The 7001-nt window shown below is 38.4% G+C and overlaps 1 long non-coding RNA gene across 1 annotated transcript; it reads right to left on the bottom strand.

Moving 5' to 3' along the window:
* On the bottom strand, positions 1–2590 carry LOC309691905. The gene is made up of 3 exons (XR_014272152.1): positions 2407–2590; positions 619–707; positions 1–404 (listed from the first exon to the last, which is right to left on the bottom strand). It is a non-coding gene; the product is annotated as an uncharacterized lncRNA (long non-coding RNA).
* Between the last annotated feature and the right edge of the window lie 4411 nt (positions 2591–7001).

Genomic DNA, 7001 nt, shown 5'->3' with positions numbered 1-7001 from the left:
ACAAGTTTTTAGTTCAAAATACAAGTGACGACCTTTGACTTTAATCAGGTTTTATTTAATTGTGTCAGAGAAAACATCATGTGCTCTTCATGTAGCTGAGTACATTCAGTGTTTAAAACAGAAGTTGTGCAGGTCTGAGATCAGCAGTTTTCTGAAACACAAAACTGAGGTACTGTTAATGCTGATGTATAGTGACACAGTTACAGGGGTGATTAATCCTTTTGACTTTTTGTCTTTAAATTTATCAATAAAACAGCTGCAGCTTTCACTGACAACACATGCGGTACTTTAACCTTTGTACTATTTTCTTCAGTTCATTTTGGAGTTACTACAAAGATTGAAGATATAAGATGATCTGTCTGCTGTCACTGGGTGGTGCCTAGGTCTGAATCTGAGGACGGCTCCTGTAATCACAAACAGAACAGAATCATCACAAACTGAAATATAAAGTTTATCTCTCAAATCTGAAATAGAGCAGATCCTTCTCTGTCCTCACACACTCGGGATCTGAAGTTGTTCAGTCCTACAGTTCTGCCGACAGCTGACATATGAGCTGTTTATTTATTTATTTTTTTTAAAGGCATTATATACTAACACATTTTCTAATATCATGTTTACCTTTGAGTTGTTGATGCTTTATAAATGGACATCTGCAAAGATGAGATGATGGGGCAGGTTTCAGTCAAGGTTCAGTCTGCTGCTGCATCCTGGTCACAACATACGGAGGTGTTATCAGCAGCAGTGTTGGTCAAGTTACTTGAAAAAAGTAATCAGTAACTAATTACTGATTACTTCCCCAAAAAAGTAATCCCGTTACTTTACTGATTACTTATTTTCAAAGGTAATTAATTATTTAGTTACTTAGTTACTTTTTAAAAACACGATTTACAACCTGAAGAGGTGATAAAGCGATAGATTTTTCAGCCCAGTTCTACTTTTGCTGCACAATTCATCGTACAAAATGTAATCAAATGGAAAAGTATCTTTTTTTTTTAACTTGTTTTATCAGTTTTAATCTTTTAACTTTATGCATCAAGCAAAAATAAAATTATATGCACCATTCTCTGACTTGAATAAATTAGTTTAACATTTAAACCTATTTTCTGCACATTCCAGCACATAAAATAAAATATTTTTTGTGTTTACACTCAGTCTTTCAAATAGATGCAAGTAAAACACAGCAGAAAATAAATAAAGTCAAAGACTAGCGGTCCTGTTGCTCTATTTTCACCTGTGAGTGACGTAAATAGTGGCGTAGGCGGAGGTTTATCCTGGTGCAGGTGTGCGGCAGCGGTCAGTTGAAGAATCCGCGAGTTTCTCTGTGAATTTCCCATTACGTCGTTGCGCACTCGGTGCTTGTTTTTGGGGGGGTTTTTTCGCTGTAAAAAGAAGTTTTCTTCCCACACACAACGGACACTAATGTTTTTGTCACTTTTTATGGAATCAAACTTAAAGTAAGGTCAGTACTTCCACGCTTTAAACGCTGCACGCTCATACTCTCTGCAGCACTCGATATATTATCCATTGTTGATCTGCACACAGCTGTTGCCACGAATGTCGCACTCGCTTACGTCACTGTCATGAGACATTCTCGCAAAAAAAATCACGGTTTTAGTAACGCAGCGTTCCTACGGGAAAGTAACGGTAATCTAATTACCGTTTTTGCAATAGTAATCCCTTACTTTACTAGTTACTTGAAAAAAGTAATCAGATTACAGTAACGTTACAAGTAACGCGTTACTGCCCATCTCTGATCAGCAGTGGTATTGAACAAGAAATATTAATGCTTCAAATTATTTGTCCTAAAGGATGCAAGCTGTACAGCATGCACATGTGACTTTGTGAACATAACTCATTAAAAATAATTCAGACAGTTTTTTAACCTGAATATTTGTAACAAACTCAGTAAAATAAAAATGCTAAAAAAAATAATCAGAGGAAAAATTTAACATTTAACTTAAGCTGCCAAGCGGAAGTAGTTGGTTTCAGTACATAAGTATCGGGCTTTGCTATTTAATCCGTAGCTATTGACTGATGAGGGGTTACTGAAGTGCCAGATTTTTAAAAGTTGGCGTTAATGTCCTTCCACATGTGGAAAGCGACAGAAAACATGCTGCTGTTTGCACATATTTAATAATCAGCTCTGCACAGGAGCAGAAGCAGAGTCCAGCCTGTTGCTCTTACAGTATAATACTCATAATAAAAGTACAGTAACCGTGGTTAGTCACTGAGCAGCCCGGGGCATTTCACTTGATTTCTTTAGTCAGGGTAAATTCATTCACCTGCCACGGGTTAGCTAAACGAACTTTACAAAACAAGTTTCCCCGACAGCCGAGTGCTCATCTTAGCTAGGTAGCTAGCTAAGGACCTAAATTACAGATTAGTTTACAAACACATTTAACTTACCAAAAATAATGCGGTGGGGCCTCAGGTCCTCCTGTCCGGTAGTCCAATTTACTGAAGAACACCTCAGGCTGTCACTTTGAAATAGTCGGTAATGTAAACGCTGGACCTCTCAGCATCTGCCATTCCCGAACAGACACATGCAAGTTTGTCGTGACCGCAGCCGCGACGTCAGTGTGTTCTCCAGTCATTGGTCAGCATTATAATATATGCAAATACATGCGGGTTGGAATCCCCGCCCCCCCAGCACGCCCCCGGACGCCAAACAGTGCCAGCAGAGTGAAACTGAAAAATGGATTGAAACAGAAAAAAAAATTGTAAGCGAAAACAAAAAAATTACAGTTTCAATTAATTGTTTTTCACTATCAATTTTTTTTTCAGTTTCAATACAAGATTTTTCAGTACATTTATTTCAGTTACAATATTTCTTTTCGGTTTCAATATTTTTTTCGGTTTCATTCCAAGGTGGCATCGTTCTGATCCCATACAGCTTCAGCATTGATCACAGCCTCCATCTGTTGTGCGTTTTCTCAGCATTTTTCCTCCATTTTCTATTGTGAATTACTCCCTTTGTTGTGTGTTATTTTTCCCATCCATTCCCAGGCTATTTCCATGAGTCACTCAAAGTGTTCTCTGCTGCGATCCAGGCCCAAAGTATTATTACAGACAGACTCCTTGTTTATGGTTTTCTCATCAATAAATGGCCTATTGTCTCCGGACACCGTGGGATTTAGTGTGGTGTCGTATTTTAATTTTTACTTTTAAACAGGAACACTGCTATAAATATTACATTTGTCCTCTGAAATAGTGTTTTCACAGGCAATTTCAAAAGTCAAAGCTGGGTGGGTGCCATTTATTGTAGCTTAATCCTTTCCTGCAGCACAGAGACAGTACTGTACTTTTTACAATATTACATTTATTTGACAGCTGCTTTTATGAGTTATTTTAGAGATTAACCCATAAGTGCATGCAGCGCTTGGACGCTGTGCCGCACAAGTGTGTATGTGTCTGGTTACAAAGCAGAAAAAATGTACTTTGTGTATGTTTATATTAGACAAGCTAATTAGCTTGGTTATTGGTTATTAGATAAGTTTGGAATACATTGTGAAATCATCCTCTGAATTTGGTCAGTTCACTTTTATTTATATAGCACCAAATCACAGCAACAGTTGCCTGAAGCCGCTTTACCAGTTAAAGGTTAAAGACAGAGAAAGTAGAGAAAGCCCCAACAATAAAGACAGCATTTTTCTGTGTGAGACAGTCTTCCAACATATTAACAGACACACTAGTATTCGCTAATATTAGCCAGATCTGATCTGATTGCTCCATGAATCAAAGTTAATGCTGAGTGTTATTAGGGCATCATTTATCATTATTCTGGAAGTGTCCTGAAAATTGGTGATTATGGATATTTATGCTGTCATTCCAGCTCATGTGTTAAACTACAGAAACACTTCTGAATTACCTTTGAGACTCATTCAAAATGAAGACTGTTTATATAAAAAATGAAAATACCTTCTGCATCTGGAAAGTGAGGCCATTGCTGAAGAGTTTTGCTTTCTCTCTAATGTTCAGCAGGGCACAACTCCACTGGTTGTAAAACAAAGTCTGACTGCGTGGAAGTCTATGAGACACTGATGCTATATCTCCCCTGATCTCTGCGCTTGGTAATAATCTCTGATGAGTTTAGTGTCTTATTGAATAAAGCACATTTGGCAGATTCTCATTTTCTTAAGTTATGGAACCATTAAAGTCATAGAGGATGATAAAGCAAAACCTTAGGGAGGGGATAGTCTACACTGCCCTGTGCTACTTCCATAACACAACTTAATGGTCTCTGGCAACATTTTTGGTCAAATTTAATAATTTAATCCCCTGAGAATATTTTGTTTTCTGACCTTTTAGTTTTTTGCACTACTGCATATATCAGCCGAAATATGGTGTAGAATGTGTGCTCCTTAGCAGTGATGTGTTGGTATATTAACCTAAGCAATCAGAATATTAACTTTTTGATTTTGGTAGTTGTTGTAAGTTTTGGCAACGAGCAGACAGCAAACTGCGTCATCGAAACTGACAAACACAAATAAATTTTCTTTTTTTTTCTCCAAAGAGTTAAAGTTAGACCCGTGGTTAAACCTTAAATGGTTAAATCCGTAACACTCTGTAGAACTCATTACTGATACAAATAAAAAATACATATTAAAATATTTTTAATCTCTGTGGGCACCAGAACACATTAGATAGTTTGAGAAATGTCAGACAGCTTCAAACTTGATGAACCTCCTAACCAAATAAAACCCTACCCCATACTTAACCCTACATGGGTTATCAATGAACTGGTGGATTTTAAGGTCCATCTGTTTTATTTTGCTGTTATTTTCCTTACATTTATCTCCATTTAGGAAAATAGAAAATCTTCTAACAGAAAAAATGTATGATACTATTCATTAGTTAAGCTGAGGTTTGCAGTTCCTCAGAGATCCACTCTGGGTCCTCTTTGTTTTGTTTGTTTGTTTGTTTTTTGCTTTTTGTATAAATTGTTCATCACTACTGTAACCACTGTGTATGTATGATAATCTTTTGAAAACTTTTTTTCTTTTCAAATATTAGGATGTGAACAAAACAAAATACAACCCTAGCTACTCTGTAACTAGTGACATGTTGGATGATCAAACCTTGAAAATCAAAAGTGTATTTCAGTTTCAGGTCAGTGCGTATGTATGCTGTATATATTTTAGATATTAGCATTTTCAGCCCTTATGAGAATCGTAAAACTCCAGAGAAAATCTTTTTGACACATTTTAAAACCGATGACAAAGACACTGCGAATGGCCCACTGGGGACACATTTATGTGGGAAGTTTATTCGATGGCTGTCAGCTGTTTATCTTCTGGTGTCAGATGTTAAAGGCAGAAATATGTCGGTGCACACATTCTGTGGTCAAACACACATTCTCATTGACCACATGTTAGACTGACGCTGCTTTCACGGCACTGGATTGGGTCTGGGTGTCTGATGATGGTCCTGGGTGGAGGATTGGGGAATTTTTGTTTAGTGGTTGGTTGGCTGGTGGATCTGGGTCTAAGCTCGAAGCGCCGCCAGCTGATGAAAAAATTTCCCGTCTGCTTTAAGTTTTAGCGAGCATTTTTCTCCTAATTACATTGTCTCGCCATGTAGGGCTGTAGAGTTTGTAGGTTGGGGGTAAAACTGGGGAAGGTGGGTGGGCATCGTTGCAAGGTCCAATACTAAACTGGCATGAAAGAAATTGGATATTGTCCTGCTCAGTGCAGGATTTGGCTCCTCGGCTATAAAAGAGGACCTCTGGCAGTCCTTTAAAGGTTTCAGGCTGTCCAAATCCACTTTTTTTCTTTTTCAGCTGAGACATGCTAAAAATAAAAACGGGCCTTTTTAAAGAGTGTGGCTTTTAATGGCAGCATGTAAAAATCTGCTATGTGTTAACAGCTTCACTGAGGCAAACCAAAGACATGCCTTAGCGGCCTCAAAACAAATTGGGAGGGCAAATGACAAAGCAGAAGGTGGCTTTCTTTCTTTCTTTCTTTCTTTTCATTTGGCTCTTTGTGCTTGTGTTTGATCAACAGGGTGAATGAAAGCAGCGGTGACGCCCTGAGACTTTACAGAAAATACACCCACTAAAAAAGCCAAAGATAAAAGAGGAACACAAAGCTCCAGAGTACACAAGCTCATAAAAAAGATCAGGATGTCGTCAGACTTTACCAGTTTACCCTTCAGTGTGCTCGTGCTCTCCAACACATTCTCTTCTGTAATATTTACTTTATGTAATATTTCACAGTCATCGAGGGTGTGACTTTTTTCTCGCCCCCGTTATAATCACACTCACAATGAATGACTGATGATGGCAGTCAGTTCATTCTGACAGCAGGAACAAAATGCTTATTTTTTGAGTTTTATGTGTTTTCATTCCAGAAGTAAATGAGATTTTTTTAGAAAAAATAGCTAGAGCTCCAGATGACAATTGATGGTGACACTTTTTTTTTTTTTGTTATTTTTAAAATACTTGTCCAGTTCAGCTGCAAACACCTTTAGGGAAAGATCCAGGTTACAATAAAATGGTTGAAATTCATTTTAAAACATTGTGCTTTTTACATTTTAACCAGAAAAGAGTCAGCAGTCAGAGTTTTGTTGACCCATACCTACACCCCAATCTCCTTTGATTGTTTCTGTCATGAATTGGTGGGGAAAACGGACCCAAATGCTCGACTCTTCCAAGAAAAAAAAACAGTGAATTTATTTACAGTGAATAATATGAAGAATATATACAGTTCATTGACTACGGCCGACGATCGGCCAACTGTTTGTTCTGGTCTGCAGTCCCTAGGACCGCCGATCTAGTGGCTCACCAAGCTTGCTGACAGCGCCTCATGTGATGCTGGACGGACGGCACCACCAACTCACCTTCCATAATAGAGAGACGTGGGGGTTGGTAGCTCAGGGAAACCTTGAACGGTGAAACTCCGGTGGCTGTCGAGGTGCTGGAGTTGTGGGCGTACTCCACCCAGACCAGCTGGTCACTCCACATAGTCTGTTTCGAGGAGTCAGCTGCTTCCAGGTCTTGGTTG

The sequence above is a fragment of the Aulonocara stuartgranti genome (assembly GCF_965226115.1).
Source record: "Aulonocara stuartgranti genome assembly, chromosome: 17".
Classification (NCBI taxonomy): Eukaryota; Metazoa; Chordata; class Actinopteri; order Cichliformes; family Cichlidae; genus Aulonocara; species Aulonocara stuartgranti.
The sequence above is the reverse complement of the archived record's forward strand: the minus strand, read 5'-3'. Positions and strand labels throughout refer to the sequence as shown.